Raw genomic sequence first — 17,942 nt, forward strand, 5'->3', positions numbered from 1 at the left:
CTCCTATCTGACTCTGTGATTTCAGGTATTTTGTATCTGGGAATGATTTGCCACAAGAGTGCTTTGACCACTCCCATAGTATCAGCTTTTCTGGTGGGAAAAGGTTCTACCCATCCTGATGCACAATATCAGCAGGTACTTGCATTCGCTCGCAAGAAGCATGTCAACATAATCAATTCACCGACTTTGGAATGGGAAGTATGCTTATAGTTGTCCTCCAATCTCCTGGTTGGGTTTTGCATCGGAAAACTTCCAACATGTGGGACAAGAACTCACAATACTTTTTACTGCCATATGTATTTTGGGGGCTGCCCACATTTTTTCAATCTGGTTAATCTCTCTCTGTGTTTTATCATGAGACCACCTAGTCTATTTTCTTAGTAAAATGGGTTTTCCCCCAGTAGTCCAAATTCCAGTTTCATATTCCACAAAGCCTCTTAACAGTCCCATCAAGCATGTTCTTCCTGAGTAACCTCTGCATACATTTGAGCATGATTATTGATCTCAGTTTTGCTGGATCCTTTGGTATGAGCTAGAGAATGTACAACAGAAATGTCCCTTGGAAGCTTAATAGTTTCCAATAGCATTTGGATTTCAGTTCCATTAGAAATACTCTTTCCTGTTGAACTAAGGAACCCTTGTTCTTTTGATAGCATACCTGCTGCATGACACACTACGAAAGTGTGTTCAGAATCAGTATAGTTACCCACTGATTACATCCCCACAAGACTGCTCATGCTTATGCAGTTAATTCAGCCCCTAGGACACTCACCAAGGGTGGTAAAGGTTCTGCTTCAAGTACCTATACATTTCTCACCACTGCATAACCTGTGTGTCATTTTCCATTCACATAGTAGGAAGATATATAGGTGGAAAAGGTTAGATTCAAGTTCTCTAGAGATTGATCCTGCAGATCTTCCTGTAGGTGGCTGGAGTGAAACACTACCTTAGCACTATCGTGGTGTGGCTCACCATCTGAGAGAACATGCAGTGAAGTTGCTGGATTCAAAACATTGCATCTTTTTAAGATAATATTATCCACATTTATAATCATTCATTCACAGCAATGCACTATTTGTGGGGATGCTTTTGTAGCATATTACTTAAAAATCAGTTCAACTTCATGTGGGCTATACACAGTTGTTGGGTGACCCAGGGCTAGTGGTGTGCTTCTTTCTATGATAGTCACTGTTGCTGGTTGCTTTGTTAGTTGGTTTGCTTTAACACAGGAATTATTCCCCTCCACTACAGGATCCAGTTGAGTGGTGTAATAAGCCTCATGGTGGCAGTGTGGACCTAGCTTTTGAGTAAGGATTACCGAATGATAAATAAATGTGAGCTGGAAAAACTATTGTCATTGCACATTTCAAAAGAAACAAGAAAATGTCAAGTTTCAATCTCAACTAAACCCTGGCTTAAAAAATGTGCCTTCCTTTAAGACATGAAACAGGATCTCTGATACAGATTTACCTTTCTTCTTCCTATTTCCCATCCAAGGACAACAAAAGTGACATTGGTTCATTAGCATAAAAAGGAAAAGAAGGGGATCGAGACCTGATATTTGGAGTGTAAAAACCAGGACAGTTTTATCAAGTTGAAATTCCATGTTGTTTTCTCCTCTTAAAAATATGATCAATGACATCACAAAAATAAGCATTGAGTAACATTTATCAGGAACTGTTTGATTAGAGAAGGGTACCATCATTTATCCCAGCACTTTTCTGTACACAAAAGGCCGGGTGTTAGTAATAGCCGGGGGGTAGCTTTCTGCTTTCAGGGAAGAAAACACTTGAGTTTTCCATTATACTTCACTATGTTGCAAAGCCTTATTATTTTAAAAAAACCATCCAAACAGAAAAACCCAACAAAAACTAGAAAACAAACAACAAACCAAAAACCTAGACTAGGAAAACTGCCTCTCATAAGACATCAGACTGACTGAGAAAGGTTTATCTACTGTATGTCAATGTAAGCTGTCTTTGTTATTCCTGCATTTTAATCAAACTGTTCCTCATATACAAAGGGTGAAACCAGAATTCAGTTCACAATGTATTATAGCCTCCTGGGGTTGGGTTATGGTGCAAGAACAGCCGTGAGACACTGGTTCCACTGCTGAGCAAACAAATGCCATAGACAAACATCCCTGCTCTTTAGTGTACTTACATTTATGACCATTTTATATGCTCTGAAAAGCAAGTCAGGCTCCTGAATGAATGGCATTGTTTCCCCAAGAGAGGACTAATGCACAGGTATGCACGGGGCTGGTAATGTGCTTTGCTCTACTGAATGGCCAAAGCGAAGAAGTTAGGGAGAAGGGAGTTCAAGAAAAAGTTTATTCTGTGACCTTGCAGTTGCTAGAACTGTATGTTCTTCCTCTCTGCTTTGTTTTTAAACTATCAGCATAACTTCCCAAACGAGTTAATGTGAAAAGTAAACACTCATTTAGGAAAACTGATTAGATAACTTGGAGTGTTGGGGGGTGGAACTGGATTCGAGTGATAGCTTTACAAACAGAGCTTGCCAATTCCTGACAGCTTTCATTAGTTACTGATCCAATACCATTAATACAGCCAGAACCACCAGGTGCAGTCCAGGCCTCTGTGTGCTGGTTGCTTAACAAACATTGAGCAAAAGATTGTCCAAGTCTTGTAAGCCCGAGCCTGTTTGGGTGTCAAATCATTTGTCATTTTAGAATCCCAGGAGTTCAGGAGGCTGCATTGTCTAGGGGATAGACAGGCATCATTCTTAATTAAAACATTAAAAGATTATGGCTTTATCTGGTGAATGGTGACTATCAGGCACTGTGTTTGTGTGCCCCTTGCATAAAAATGCCATAATCATTCAAAAACCTTTCTCAGGCTCTGGAAGGAAACCTTCAAATTCAAAAGGCTGCTGCTGTTGTGAGAAATAAATAAGCCTTCTTTATGCTTCAGCCATTGGCTTTATCCACCCTGGCAAATCTGATAGTACATATTTCCCTACCTAGCACTGAATTTTAAGTAAACAAATTCATTTTGCTATTGGATTGTAGAGTGCACAGCACAATGCAGCACTGGATACGCTGAGGGATAAACTGGTACAGTGATTAACTTCCATATTAGTTTCATGCAGAGGTCTCCTGTGGAGATACTGTTTTGTCCCACGTACAAAACTTAACCAGAGTGATGCTGCTGCACGAGCAGTGGATATCCTCCTTGTGGAATCCCTCCTCTTCCTTGCAAGAGGGAGATGAAATACAGTAAGATGAAAGAAAAAGCCCTGCTCTCCTCCCAGTTCTGCTTCAGCATTTTCTGTCTCAAAGTCCCTTACTACTGTCTGTAGTTACCACCCCACATTTCTGCCCCTCTTCCCTAGGCATTATCACAATAACAGAGCATGAGTTGTTACACTATCTTTCTCTAGTTATCACCGTGGCTGAATATAAATCCCTATCAATCTCTCTCTTCTTTTTACATTTGCAGCTTTCTACATATTTATTTATCTGGCTGTTGCATTCAACCCAAGTCTTCCCAGTTTTCATTGCACTGCAGTGATTGAAAAGACAAGGAGAGTTCTTGAAAGATGATAAATACTCATAGTAACTACACTGCTGATAATTCACTTCATGGAAACAATAACATAGCAAACATCTGAGTTGTTAAGTGTCTCCTGCTAACAGATATTAAAAAATACCACAATAGGACAGTGCTGTTGGACTTCAATCCTGCTAATGGTAGAGGATTCCTACTCTGGGTCATATATTTCCCTTCCCTTCCTCTTCCAAGCAAAATCCTCTGTACCTTCCTGTCAGCTCATCTCTGAAGAGCTTCTTCAATACCTTTTTCCCAAGCATGAAGGAGCATGTTAAGGGGAGTGAAGAGAGGGTCTAAACTTGTCCTTTCTTCCCATTAATCCAGTGTTATCACGACAGCTACTTATATTGCCGAAACCTCCCACATCTCACCTCCTGGACAGCCAGCATACCTTGCTGCTGAGCAGAATGGAAGGCTGGCTGCTCCTCCTGTCACCCTTCTGCTGGTGATCGCTGTGTGTCTGAGCTGGCCTCGGTGCTGGTGGCTCTGCTGGCACCCACCTCCACCTCACATGCAGTGAGGAGGAGCAGGACTGGGGGAAGATTGGGACAGTCCAAAACGTTGACAGAAAATGAGAAAGGAGGGGTTTTTCTGGGACAATCAGGCTTGTTTCGGCTCTTACATTGTGCTCCACTGGCCACAGCTGAAGTACAAGTAGAAGAGTTTCCTGGAGTCTTGCTGGTTTCTCCGAGTATCATCGCCTTTGCTCACATTTTGTCCAGTTTTCTGCAATTGGCTATTGCTCCTTGGCTTGTTTCTCTATAGGGAACATTTTGTGTTTGAGCAGCTGATCCGTCTGGCTCTTTGTAAGACAGAGATGCAGCCACCAGGCAGCTGCAGCATCGCCTGGAGGTGCATCAGGCAGGAGATCTCATCTTCAGCACCTCTGCGGCACATTGCTCAATGCCTTAGAGATGTGTTCAGCAGCTCTGCCCCTAAATGCAGCAGCCTGGCTGTGCTGTCTGGTGGGTTTTTCCAGCCATATTGAAAGCATAACATGGCATTAAAGATGTTTCAGGCTGTTGCATGTTGCTGCTCTGGTGTGCTTTTTAGGTTCCCATCAAAGTATCAGCACTGTTTGCAAGAGTTCTACTTAGCAAGTGACTCTCCTGTTTTGGCTGTGGTCATGGACACCTTGTCTGCCTTACTTAAACAATTACAGCAAAATTCACGCTGAATGGAATTGGTGGGTTTGTGGGATTATTTTGGGGGGGAAGGGGTGGGTGTCCTTCCTCTATGTTGTGGAGTGTGACGACTTTTTAGATGAAAACATCTACATGACCCTTACGAGAGCTGGTGCTACAGCAAGAACTACCAACACCGAATACGCCTTTTTTCCTTTGCTCTCTTCTGGTCACACATAGTTTTGGCATTTTGTACTGAAGATCGCCTGTTTGCTGCAAATATGTGAATAGGGTTTTTGGGCTCTGATAAGCAGATGCCATCTTGCTCTTGCAGATCCAGCTGAACAGAGGCTTATGAAAGCTGTGATTAAATAGCAGCTTATTAATTAGAGAAAAAGGCAAATATATTAATGCACTTCATGCTTCATTTACCTCTGGAATGTCAACTCTAACATCTGTTTTAACAGCTTTGTGCTTTCTCTCCAGAGTGAAACATCCAAGTGCTCTGAAGCACTTCAAAAGACATTGAGGGAATTCTGAATGCCTTCTGAGTTGCATTTCATTGGGGGGTTCCCAGAGGGCAAAACTGCAGCACTTTCTTTTCCATAGGTAGCAGGAAATGAGATGGCCAGAGAGAAGTTACTTAACCATGTTCATCTCTCCCTGGCTTTTGATGACTTCAGAATTGTGTGTTTATGGCTGCAATACAGTTTGTGCATCTTTTCTCTTAGGTATAGCTTTACCCAGCTAAACTCATTAGCAGTTAGCCAACCAATTACTTTCCAGAATGTCTCTATCACAACCACGGGCTGCTCAAAAGGGGACCTTTCGGTAGTGAGTGAGAACAGACGCTAGATGGCAGAGATGCACTTGCGAAGGAGGAGGAAGGCTGGGATGAGCCCTGAACATCGTCCCGTCTCCCGAGGGCCAAACCTGGGCCTCTGCAGCGAAAGCGCCTGGGTGGGAAACATAAGGGAGGGTAATTGTTAACCATCACTGTAATACGCTCTGCTTAGTTAGTTTCTGCAAGAGGTATCACAGGCCAGTTTATATAGTATCTGTAAATGTTCCTCTCTCATTCATGGGTTAAACTCTGAGTATTGCATACTCACACTGCCCATTTTTTTTTATTTTTTTTTCCTGGTAATTTATCTCAGCACAAAGAGCATGAAGCAGACTAGACTTGAGTCTCACTTACATCCTCAGCAGTTTGCTGTTGTGCACTCATGTTGATCTGCGTATGTTCAGTCTCAGAAATTATAGGTTCATAGAACACCAGGAAGGGATCTCAAGGATCATCTGGTCCAAACTTACATGGCAAAAGCACAGTCTAGACAAGGTGGCCCAGCACCCTATCACATTGAATCTTAAAAGTATCCAGTGTTGGGGAATCCACCACTTACCTAGGGACATTATTCCAATGTCTGATGTTCATATTGTGAAAAATTTTCCTCTTGTGTCCATTTGGAATCTCCTCAGCAGTAACTTGTGCCCGTCATCCCTTGTCTTTTTCCATATGACTCCTTGTAAAAAAGGAGTCTCCATCTTCTTTGCAGCCACCCTTTAAACACTGGACCATGGTGAGCTCTCTAGGCTGAATAAACCCAGCTGTCTCAGCCTTTCCTCATATAACAGGCTTTGCAGTCCCCTTCTCTAGACTGTCTCCAGCCCATCCACACCTTTTTTGCATAGTGGGAACAAAAACTGAATATAGTATTCCAGGTGTGACCTGACAAGTGCTGAGTAGGGTGGGATAATGTCTTCTTTATCACTGCTGGTGATGCCCTTGTTCCTGTAGCCCAACATGCCATTGGCTTTCTTTGCCACTGCATCACACTGTTTACTCATACTGAGTGATGGTGATGAATGAATATGATCACAGTTGTCCCTTAAGTCTACCCTAGGCATGCAAAGGAAGCTGGAAACTGTCTAAACAAAACCTGATGTGAAGCAAGCAGACAGGCATGGGTCTTGACAGCAAGGACCAGCGTTATTTTATCAGGTGAACAAACCCCTGTTACTGTTCCAAAGCTGTCCAAACACAGCAGTTCTGGACTGTTTTCCCCATGTGCCTCCTGCCTGAAACAAGGATATTTTAATTCTCCACATGATGGTCTCAACAGACAGTTTGTGTGGGTTTCTCTTTTAGGGAAATCTCACTCAGATGCTTCACTTACTGGTACTTACACTCCATAGACTCCTAATTGCGATGGTCACCATTTATGCTGGTCAGCTGCACACAGATCTGGCATGGGGTAGCGAAAGATCCATGGGAGTTTGGGTGCATGCAATAGGGCTTTTTGCCAAGCACATCTTGACACAGATATCCACAGGCATGACCAGAGGTGACATTGCTACTCTGTTGAGCTTCCATCAAGAAGCTCAACAGGATCCCAGTTTGCTCAAGTGCTGTTGGTGCTTGCAAAAGTACAAACCCAGGGAAAAGCCATGGGGATGTGCTCTCCAGCCAAGTCCCCATGTCCCTCTGGGGTATTTGGCATAGCCATGAAAGACAGCAGGGTATGCTGCCCACAGCACCTGCCCTCTCCTGGCTTTGATTTCTTGCTCTTCCTATAAACACTGATGACAAAAGAACCTCAAGCCGGAAGCCAGGCTATAAAAACCATGAAACACATACAGCAAGTACAGCACCTGCTTGCACCTGATATGTTCACCTATTTTTCAGCCAACAATGATTTAGGGATTCCCATTTCTTCACTTAGTCTCACACTGCAATCCTGGAAAGCCTGTTCAAGAGTTGCAAGAACTGAGATGACTGAGCCAGAGCAAGGTTGCAGAAATATGTGAATCTACGTTCAAGTCATAACTGTTACAAACATGGGAGATTTTAAATTTAAGGTGACTCTACCAGATACTTGGTTTTAATTTTTACTCTCAAGCTTCATAAGCTTTTATACAGTCAGTGCTCATATTCAGTTTTATGTACTTCTGTTACCTGAGAGTAAGTCAGATAGATAGTATCTTTTTGCTGTCAGTATTCAGTAATTTTCCCATTTTGTAGGGCAAAAGCCCTACTTAAAGTTTACAATTCCTCTTCAGATTCCTATGAAGGAATGAGAGTATGAATCAAAAGTAGGTTGGATTTAATTCAATCCATAACATCAAACACTATCCAGATATAATTCTCTCTAACACTGAGAGCAAAACATTCCCTGAGTGACAGTCAAGTAATACAAATATGCTTCTTCAGCTAGGAAACTGAACTATGATTGCTTGTGTTTAATCCTATAATGTTGATGTGATAATTATCTTGTTTTAATGAGATACACATGTACCTGTAGCTGCTGAGGGTGTGCAGCCATTTGGCAATAGGCTGATCTGTGAAATGTAGGAATTGCCATTGTGGATTGCAGCAGTAGACCAGCTTCCATCGCTGACAGCAGTCAGAGGCAGCTCTTGAGAAGGAATACTGCAAAAAAAACGACAACTGGGGACAGGCACATGTGAGTTAATCGGTCCTCCATAGAGGTCTCCTACTGATCCCAGAAATTAGAGATGGGAATAAACTTCGAAACCTAGCATTCTTAACATCTCGTGTACTTTGTGGGAGATTGATTTTTATCCTATTCTCTTCCCATTCCTTTCCTTCTCTTTTCCTTGTCCCTGGAGAATACATTTTGGGTGGAAGGGATATGGCTATTCTATGCAGGACATGGTACATGATGGGAAAAATCTCTCTTGAGCATGATGATCTTGCTTCACGATTACAAACTCTTTTTTTAAGCAGATAATTTTGGAAATAGATGCAGTTTCATCACATTGCAATCCCACCAGTTATGCACATTTATTAGTGTAAGAATAAAACAAACTCTTCTCGCTGCCTTTTCCATTAAGTAATTAAATGGATAGATGCTATTAAAAACCTTGTTTAGGATTTCAGTGTTCTTGGTGGCTTTTTATAATCATTTAACAAAATCTTAAAAATATAAAACTTCAATTGTTTGATCCCACTGCTCTAATACTGAGTGAGCTACGGATTAGGTTTCAACATGATAAAACAAGATTTGGATTGCTTGTTTTGAGGCAAATCTCTATTTGTCTCTGTCTTGGATCTTGGCCTTGGTATTCTGTACTTGGTATTACTGTATATCTTTGATCTTTCTCTGAGTTAGGGTCCCTGCATGAAGCACTGTGCGTAGAGGTAATAAGCAGAGCCAACCAAAAAGTGAGAGGTCTTGGGAAAATTTTAACTTTTTTCCTTAAAAACCTGGGTTTGATCCAAATTGGGCAGGAACCAACGTTTTCCTGAACTTCCAGCAGGCTGAAACCTGCACAGTCCATGGTGTGGCTGGCTGGAACTGACACGCTTGCTGGTTCCACTTGTAACAGCATCTGCAAGCTGCACTCCTGAGCTCTGGGTCCAGCTCCAGCTGCCAGCTTTACCAGTGGTAGCTCTTAGCACTGTTTGCCTCCCTGTCCTGAAGGCTAGCATCCTTGGCACCAGTACCACTCCTTGGTGAGCTTGGCAACAAGCACAGGGCATGAACAGTACTCAGCTGCTGTCCCACAGGGCTTTTACTAGCTGGATAATTGGTGACTCAGGGAGGGCTGGTCTTGAGGAGTGGTTTGATGCCAGAGCTATTAAAACTGATGCCACCTTTGGCCTGAGACAAAAGATAAGGAGTTTGAGGCAAGATCTGAAAGAACTTGACACTGCCTGCAATGAGTGCCTTTAGCTTCATCAGCTGGTGAGTCATTTAGGAGTGTCCAATTCAGTGACTCTCAGGAAACAAAACTTTAGCAACCAGCTCTCATGTTTAGATTGGTGTGAAGAAGAAGTCAAGGATTTGTTTCACTGCAGCCTCATGCAAAGCACTGTCAGATGCTTCCTTTCCAATTTGGTATTGTTTTCCAGCAAGCTTGCTCTAGTATAGCGATTTGGCAGCCTGCAGGAGGGCTGTGAATGGAATATGCTGCTACAACATTGGAAATCTTGGGCAAGATGTTCACCAGGCATAAGTCAATAGAGCCCCTGTGTTTCGTAGGTAATGAGTCACCTCTCATACAGAGTGATGGATGCTGTAATAACAGTGCAGTGTGTGTGTTACTGGCTCCATTCTCTTCTTTTGGCTGTTGGTGCTCTTCAGAGCTGCCAGGTGGTCTCAGCGCTAGAATAATGGACTGGAGAGGGGGCTGTGTGCCCTGACGGAAGGGGGGTGAAGGCTAGACTCAGCACAGCCTTGTTCGACTCCAGGTTCAAGGGAGTTTAGAGGGACTAGTGTAAACCCTGTGGGCAAAATGAGATGGAGTGAGGAGCTAGCATGGGGACAGCAAAAACCAAATGCCTCTGAGTCCCACTGGTCTCACACTGGAAAAAAACTCTGAAGTATCATGATACAGTTTGGGCACTGTGAGTGATTCCAGTAGTATCACTCGTCACTGTTCTCATGGTGTTCTGGTATGCAATACTTTGTCCATTTTGTAACTCCCTTTTTCTCTCAGAGAAGAAGGAAATAAAATGAGGGGATCTGCACTGATTTCAAAGTGGATGCTCTGAATCAGAGTCAGCACAACCAGTGTAATGTCAATGTATTTTTTTTTAATTGCCAGTGTGTTTCCATTATCCAGCCATTATGGCTATTTTTACCAAGCCTAAATATGCAGGGAAAACAAATGAAATGAGCATTTAAAGAAGAATTAGTTCAGGAAACCAGCTACCCTGATGCTGAGGTTCACATTTTTAATCTGTTGAAGCAGCAGAACATTAAACTAAGATATACTTTCCACTCTTTCTTGCCACTGACCACTAGTAGCCTGTTTTGTGCCTTCTTCACAGCATCTTGCACTGGGCCTTGTCTCTAAAGTCAGACTGCAACTTTGCAGATCCATCAGGCTGTGTCACTACGTGTATGATATGAATTCTTTCAGAAGCGAATTCTGCTGATGAAAAGGAGAGGATTCCTCTGCAGGAAACCATTAATTGCCTCAAGTCCCATCCTAAACTACAGGATTTGAGTCTCCAGCTTGGCTTTCCTCAGCCTGTGTGCTCACTGTAGTCTCATCATGGGGTTGTGCTGTGCCTTGCAGGCACATGCTGTAGCCAGGAATGCAGGCAGAGTGGGTCAGAAAAAGTGAAGAAAGAAGTCTGTTTCTGTACCCCTTTAACTAGCAGTAATGGACAGTAATGGGATAATTTATTAGCATATCGTATCTGTAGGATTTCCTGCCCTTGCTATAAAATGCATGTAGATGAAGACTAGGTCCATGATCTGGGGTTTGAGACAATAATCTGAACTGATTTCCTCCTTCCTCTTTATTTTGCAAGGTAAAATCATTTTTCTATTCTCAGTAGGGCCAGGATTTCAATTGGAGATTGAGAGAGATGAGGCAGGGTTCCGAGTTAGACCCGAATCTGTAACCGTTTGGCTACACTTGGTACTTTCCCTGTCTCCTTCTCTGACCAAGCACTTCCCTATGTCTCTGTTACCTCTCTGACAAGACAGGATTATTCTGCTAAACCGCTTTAATACTGGGCTTTGGGAAAGGCTGGAAAAAGCCCTTAAAATATTGATGGAAAAAACATTGCAGTTCTCACTTTCTAGAAATGTCCATATATAGCTGAACTTAGTGTCCAAGTTGATGGATTTATCCCAGCAGACCGCATGCTTTGTGGATTTCTCCAATGATACTCTGCTCCTCAGGTTTACATTCCCAGGGGCTGAATCCTGAAAAGATCAGCTCTGAAAAACATGTTGTGACATATCTTGGCCAAGAAGTACAAGTCTCCCTGTACTTGCTTTATATCCTGGCTGTTGTCAGATCATCTGAAAGGAGCGTTATCCACTGCTGTTTATCTAACAGACTGGCAGCAAGATCAGACTAGCAATGTTTTGTGCAATATGCATACCACACTGCACAGATATATGTGCTACTGATGATATATAGCCCTTTTTCGCATCTTTCCATCCAGTATTTCAGTTGTTTAATGCATCTATTAACTTTCAGAGAAAACATGAGAGGTCGAGAAATACGGTTCTTTGTGAGGAAAATGAAGCATGGCGTCACATGGCTTTTTCCCAGTCTCTTTGTGACACGCTAGTAGAGCTGAGTCTATATCTTCCTGTTCCTGGTTGTTTGTGCAAGACACTGCCCACCACTGCAATACCCCTGATCTCATCAGTGATGCTGCTAGTCTGGGTGGCAGTGCATTTGCCAGAGTGCTTAGGTGGGCAGGGTGAGTTGCTGGGTGTTTGGCTGACCATAGCAGTGTGCATGCTCCTCCCAGAGGAGTGTCACACACAGCCATGCTCAAAGTGTTACTTACCTGCCTCATGTCCTGGCTTGATAGTAACCTAGCCTCCTGCCAGGGCTGCATATGATGGATGGCTGACAGCAGCCTGCCTTGTTCCTGGCTCTGCCCCAGCACTAAACCCCTGCATGAATTTCTGTCCCCTGCAGTGAGTGTAGGATTGCCAAGTTCCCAGAAAAGGCCATTGCTCATATGGGGACAAAGCAGGGCTCCAGCGTGGTACAAATCCCTTTGGGAGATACTCTTTTGATTTTGGGAGCTTCTGAACGGCACTGCTGCTTTTGTCCCTGTCCCTGTTTCCTCCCTGTGACTCCAGCTGTGCAACCCGCTCACCTGCTGTCTGAAGCGACCTTTCTCCTGGGTGATGTGTAGCTCCAGCTCTTTGTGTTTTATCATGAGCTGTTGCCCATTGTCTGAAGTGGGAAAGCTCACTCATCAACATCTGGACGAAGAAAGCAGAAAGCTCGCCTCCTGTTGTGCTTCTCACTTGCAAAGCCAGCTGTGATGGCTTCCAGTTACCGAATGACTTTCCAAGTGACTATAAGTGTCTTTACAAATTTACCAAGCCTGAGGCTAGGCTAGTCTGGTCCACAAGCACCAAGGCTGTTCAAGGGGCTGTGAGCTCTGTCTTTGCTGAGGGCCACCTTCTTCTTTTACCACCAATGCTGAGGTAAGCCTCGAGCAGCTCTGGTGTCAGCCCTCGGCCATTGCTGAGCAGAAAGGTCAGCGCCGGGAGAAGTGCTGCCTGGCTGCAGCCCAAACCTCGTGGGCACCACTCAAGCCTCCTTGGAACCTGGCCTGGAGAATCAGATCCAGGGCAATGATCCGAGGCTTTTGTGGGACTGCTTTCTCTCAGTCTTTCAATTTATCCCAGTTAAAACAATGAATAAGGGTGATTGATTTAACTAAAAATATCAGGAGTGATCATTTAACCACAGAAATTGGCTTCAGTAGCAACATTCTGTAAACACGGCTCAAAATTAGGCTTCAGTAACCATGTCTGTGTATTGCTGTGGCCTGAATTGCACTTGGATCCCATCCAGAAACCCACCTGATATCCATGAGAGACTTTCAACAGGGAGGGAAACCAGCCTGTGCAGTGGCCACTGACACCACTCATTTGACAACACAGATCTTTTCTAGCCTGTTCGAATGAGGGGGATGTATTTTATATTTACAGTCAGCTATAACTACAGAAACATTCCCCTCTTCAGCTGTTACATGTGACTAAGGATTTATTGCAAGAATATGACATTCAGGACCACAGAGAATTTGATTTTTAGCTGGTGTGACTCGACCTAAATACCACCCTATAAACCATAAATAACATGCTTAATAATACTACGATTTTTGTAGTACTATCTTCCCATAGCAAGGCTTCAAGGTCATGCCGGCTTTTTCTTTTAGTCATCTGACAAGATAACTAAATTTTTTATCAAGTTCTGGTTTGTAGCTGAGACACTTTCATGCTTTCTGCTGATAGCTCTCACCATGGGGTCCTCACTGTGTTCCAGATAATCAGTAGAAGGGCACAAGGGAAATGGACTTCAAAGTAGCTATAGGTGCCACTTACCATCTATCACATATAGATTTCTGTCCTTTTTTTTCACAGTAGGGGCCAAATCCTGCTGATGTACAGACTTCTTCCTGCAGGATATGTTATTCTGACTGCTCATGGACCTCTGACGAAGTGCCTACACCTCACAATATCCATGAAGGATCAGGACCTCTGCATAACAGCCTAATCTCACTGCTGGGGAGTGTGTCTAGCAGTGGGAATCGATTCAAGATCATTAGTTCGGAACACTTGTGTTTCAGCACTCAGCCTGCTCCCCTCTACTGCATCTAGAGGTCATCTCCACGGTCATGAATTCCAAAAATAGAAAATGCCAGATTTAAATGCGAGTTTCACATTTTCAGGTTCTTTCCCTGCAACTTTGAAGAGGCTTGAAATGGACTCCTTAGGAATAAAACACACTATGCCTCCTTCCCCACCCCTGCCTGAAGAGTGCAGAGCACTGCTTAATCTGCTGAGTCCAAAGCACTAGCTAGTCTGAGGTGTGAGAAAATTATGTAAAGTGCCTCTGCTGGTGGATATCTGACAAAAGGAGACAGCGCTATTTTACTCAGAGAGTGTGGAAAGGTAAGAAAATGAGGCAGCCGAAGTGATTTCATATCAAGGTTTTGTCAGGGTATTTGGTTTCATACCTCTGCTACTGAGGGCTTTAAGCTTCTAACCCCAGGGAATCTAATTTCTGGATAACACGGCGATAAGGATGGAAAGGAGGAAAACTTCACCAAGTAAGGCATTGCTCTGTGAATAGAGAATGAATACAGGCAGAGTCTGTAACGACCCAATGAGGAAATTAATTCAGTGTGAGACTTCACACCAGGAAGTGAAATGAGTCTTTAAGAGAACTTGTTTGGTTTGGGTTTTGATTTGGGTTTTGTGGTTGGTTTTTCTTTTCATTTTGGTAATTTGGATTTTTTTGTGTGTTTGGGGATTATTTTGGGTTTTTTAAGTCTGCATAGGGGTTTCTGTGCCCTTTAAACAGGCTATTCGTTCAAAGAGACCTCACAGTAAAAGCAAGCCAGTGACTTTTCATGGTGCAAGGTCTAAATATTGCCATGAGATAAACTATTTATAGGCTTAATACCTGACTAGGTGTTAAATAGTTTTTGCTGATAAACCTTTTGGTGCAGAATTATCACTTAAGACAGAACTGGACTGAAAACCCAAAGACCTGGAATGCTTAAATGGATTCAGGTAGGATTTAAGATGCATTTATGAAACTGCATTAAATGCATCTTCTGTCAGGTATATGTAATTCAGCAAGATTTGAGACTTTGGTAATGATAGGTAAGTCAGTCCCTTACCTGTATGTAAACAACAAATCAGTGAATTTACTTAAAAGAAAAATCACCTAAATGTTTAAATAAAGCATTAAAACACAAATGGGTTTATCTACACTAAATGAGCCTTCTGCAATCTGGATCTATGTTTAACAGCCTCCACTGGGTGGTGGCCCCCTCATTGTAACACAAATGTTCCTTTGACCCCAGTATATTTGTTATAAAAGCAGGAGAAAAAATTATCAAAGCTTGTTGGACTGACTTGGTTGTTTGAAGAAGCTGTTAGAGCATAGCTGAACTTAGACGTGAGCAGGGGGGCATGGAGCAGGACTATATTCATTTTATAGTGTAGTAAATGTTCCAGCATATCACAACCCTCTTGGTTGCTTCTCATGGGTCACAACCAATTTGCTGAAAAACACTGGGCTATAAAACACTGGGCTATAAAACTGGAGCCTCTTTTACTGAAACCCTAATCCTCTAATAAATAAGTGAAGCACAAACTGTGTCACTTACAAAAGGGTGGAAGCAGAAGTTCAGAGCTGTCTCCCATCCACACAACTCCCGTACAAGCATGTGCTCTGAGGCCATTCTAGGGCAAAGTCCACAGCCACCTGGAGGGAAAGAATCCAACCATGGTTAAAACCTAAGTCCTGGGGGCTAAGAAAAGTGTTAAGCAAGGCCACTAGGCTGCAGCTTGTCGAGACATGTTTCTTCAGGTTGGCTCTACCAGAGTGTTGTATGGTTGTGCAGAGCCAGGAGTACCACAGAGATAACAGCCAATGATGGTAATGGGAAACAAGGGGGTCAGGAGGCTCAGGGTGGTCATAGCCGCTTTAAGTATAGCCTGTGCTTGCAGTGAGAGTGTGGTGGCGCCCTCCAAGCCTCACTACCCTCTTCCTGAGGGACAGCAGCCTTTCCTGGCCCTTGTACTGTTATCAGCTGGAGAAGTGTGTACTCCTAGTTTCCTGCCATAAGACCGTGCAGATCCCATGGTCAAACTGGGTTGCAGCTGTTACAGAAGAGAGCTGGGTCCCTTGTCCTCCACGTATAGCTTAACAGTGTTGACCAGGCACACAGGCTCAGCTCCAAAAAAGTGGTTCTGACTTGCTCCCAACTGCTCCTGCCACCAGCTGCCAGCTGCATCCCAGCATAGCTCTCAGCACAACTGATTGCTGGTGGCTGCATTTACTGGACCACAGCTCTGGAGCAAAGGGAGGCAATGACAGTTGCTGTTATTGCAGTAAAACAGCCAGCAGGTGCCTTAGAGTAACACTTACTGTCAGGCAATTTGTCACTGGTTTTCAGTAGGAAATTATCAAATACTTCGTACTTAGAAGCTTATCCTCTCTAGCTTTTGCTGTCTGCAAAGAAAATGAAGAAATACTCAAGACTATTTTAGATGAGTTAATTCAAACAGTTAGAATTAAGTATGTTGTTAAAGGTATCCTTTGGTGTCAAAGGAACTTTTAATTGTGCTATGTTACAGAAAGGGGATTTCCATTATGTTGGAGGAGTATGTAAAAACAACTATCCTTTGAGGGGGAAATGGGGCAGTTCTGACAGTTAAGCCTCCCAATGGCCTCCTGAAATAATAGGAATGCTACTATTCATAATAATGTATAGTAATAGTAATGGCAAGTATTAACATCCTCTGGTACTAGACATTAATGAGATCTACTACCAAATACTGTGTTCAGTGTTCTCTAAAGGCAGACCCACACCACGCAGGTGCAGGCAGGGAATGCTGAGCAGAGCAGGGGAACTGAGAGCCTCTCTGGGAAACTTGGCTGGATTAATGCTAGCAAGAAAGTATCCCAGAGCAGACACCAGCGCTTTCTATAAATAAAGCAAGGGCATAACACCAGGGAGAACGAAGAGCCTGATAAGCTAAAGAACAGAGCTGGCAGCAAAAGAAATAAAGGGCCATGAGTCAATTGGAAGAAAGTTTGTAATCAGAGGAGACGTGTCTTGAACAATATATCACTGGGTCTATTGGGAGCTGGGGTTACAGCTATGTTGGACACCATCCCTTTGCATGCTGTCATTGCAAACTACAGCTTCTTGAAAGCTCTCTTGTACTGGAGGTGGCTAAATGACTTAGTGTTCTCCCATAAGCATTGAGAGTCTCCTGGGAGCTGCAAATTCTGTGTTGCCACATGATCAGCACTGCTCAGGTGGAGCAGCTTCTTGCTTTGGCTCACACTCAAGTCCCTCCAGAAGTGGCTGGTCACCAGCTGATATCATGGGGGTTAAACCTGGAGGGCTCCTCACCTGAGATGGCAGTATTTCTCAAGCCTGTTAATAGTAATGATATGTGGTGCATTGTCATGGCGTACAATCACACAGCTCTGCTCATAGTGCATGATAGCAAAGATGAGAAAGGGTTGTGTTGAGACAAAGAAAAGAGTCTCTTTCGTTGCTCTGGTATCAGTGCTTTCAGTGCCAAAGCGGTTTTGGGCTGAGTGTTTGCAGAGATGACTGTACTTTGAAATGTTCTGTGTACAAAATGAATGGGTGTTTTATAAATATATATATGTATACGGGCAGGGCTCCTTTTGAGGATAAAGTGGGCTAAATGCAGACTGAGGGAATATAAAACAGACCTGTCCAGCTACTTGACAAGTTGGTGCAATGATTGTACTTTAGTATTGCACTTGGGCCAGACAGCAAATACATTGCATTGTATTTCTCAGTGGAGAAATGGAGAAAGGCATTCAGGAGGCAAGGAGGGTTTTCCAACAGGAAGATCCAATATATCACACCTCTTTTAAGTTTAACATCAATGTTTAACTCCAAAGATTTGAAGTTTACAAATCTCTGAATCCAGATCCTCAGAGGCGAGATTGACATATGTTTATAATTCTGAGTGTGATGGTTTCTTGAATGGATCCTTCTGCATACATGGATGCTAAACAGCTCCTGAGGATTTTCTTCAGATGGAATGTTTGTCCTGCCACCCCTGAAGAGATTAATTCCATGAACACAGTTGCTGGAACCTTGAAGAAAGTACCTGGTCTCATAGGTTTTACAAATTGGAAAATGAGATATGGTCCCAGCTACTGATTTTCCACTGGGTACATGATAAGCCTGGCAAATATGGGATGTAAAATGAGGGTTTTT

This window comes from Nestor notabilis, unplaced genomic scaffold (genome assembly GCF_000696875.1).
Source record: "Nestor notabilis isolate BGI_N333 unplaced genomic scaffold, ASM69687v1 scaffold26785, whole genome shotgun sequence".
Taxonomy (NCBI): domain Eukaryota; kingdom Metazoa; phylum Chordata; class Aves; order Psittaciformes; family Psittacidae; genus Nestor; species Nestor notabilis.